This window comes from Grammomys surdaster, unplaced genomic scaffold, assembly GCF_004785775.1.
Source record: "Grammomys surdaster isolate TR1022 unplaced genomic scaffold, NIH_TR_1.0 193, whole genome shotgun sequence".
Lineage (NCBI taxonomy): Eukaryota > Metazoa > Chordata > Mammalia > Rodentia > Muridae > Grammomys > Grammomys surdaster.
This window is the reverse complement of record NW_021604638.1, coordinates 5,900,431-5,901,273: the sequence shown is the minus strand read 5'-3', so window position 1 is coordinate 5,901,273 and position 843 is coordinate 5,900,431.

Sequence of the window (843 nt, the reverse complement as noted above, 5' to 3'; positions counted from 1 at the left end):
GGTGCTCCTCTCTCTCTCTCTCTCTCTCTCTCTCTCTCTCTCTCTCTCTCTCTCTCTCTCTCTCTCTCATTCAGTCCAGGCCCTACCCATGAAATGAAGCTGCCAACACTAGCACGGAGACTTCCTCACTCAGTTGACCCTGATTAGTCAATCCCTCTGACTAGTAAAATCTGATTAGTAAAATCCCTCAGAGGTATGCCCACAGGCACTCCTAGTCTATACAGACGTCCACTGAGACTCTTCCTAGGTGACTCTAACTTCTGTCACATTAACAATAAACACTGCCTGTCATAATGACCTTATTTGGAATACGATCTTTGCACGTCACTGAGATCTAAGTTGAGATGACGTCTCACTGGAGTAGCATGTGTCCTTAACCCAATATGACTGATGTTTGTATGAGACAGAAAGAGAGGGGTGGGGACAGAGACAGAGAGACAGACAGAGAGAAGAAGAGGAGGAAGAGGAGGAAGCAGAAACATTAGAGGACCACTGCTTGGGCCAATCAAAGATGCCAGTATCTTTAGAAGCCGAGAAAAATATCAGAAAACGAGCTCTACCTCAGAACCGTCAGGAGTGTGCTTACTCTGGTGACACCTCGTCTCATACGTCTGGGTGTTAGAACTGCTGAGAGTACCTTCAGTTATATTAAATCCCATAGCCACTAGTATTTTGTTTCAGCAACTTTAGGAAACCCATACTTTCCCAACTTGGCACTATTGACACTTGGGAGCTGGATGGTTACCTTGTGGGGGCTACAGAGAGCGTGTAAGATGCTTGGTCGCAACCCCGGTCTCTACCCATTGAAGGGCAGTAGGATTCGTCCTCTGACAATGGTCACAA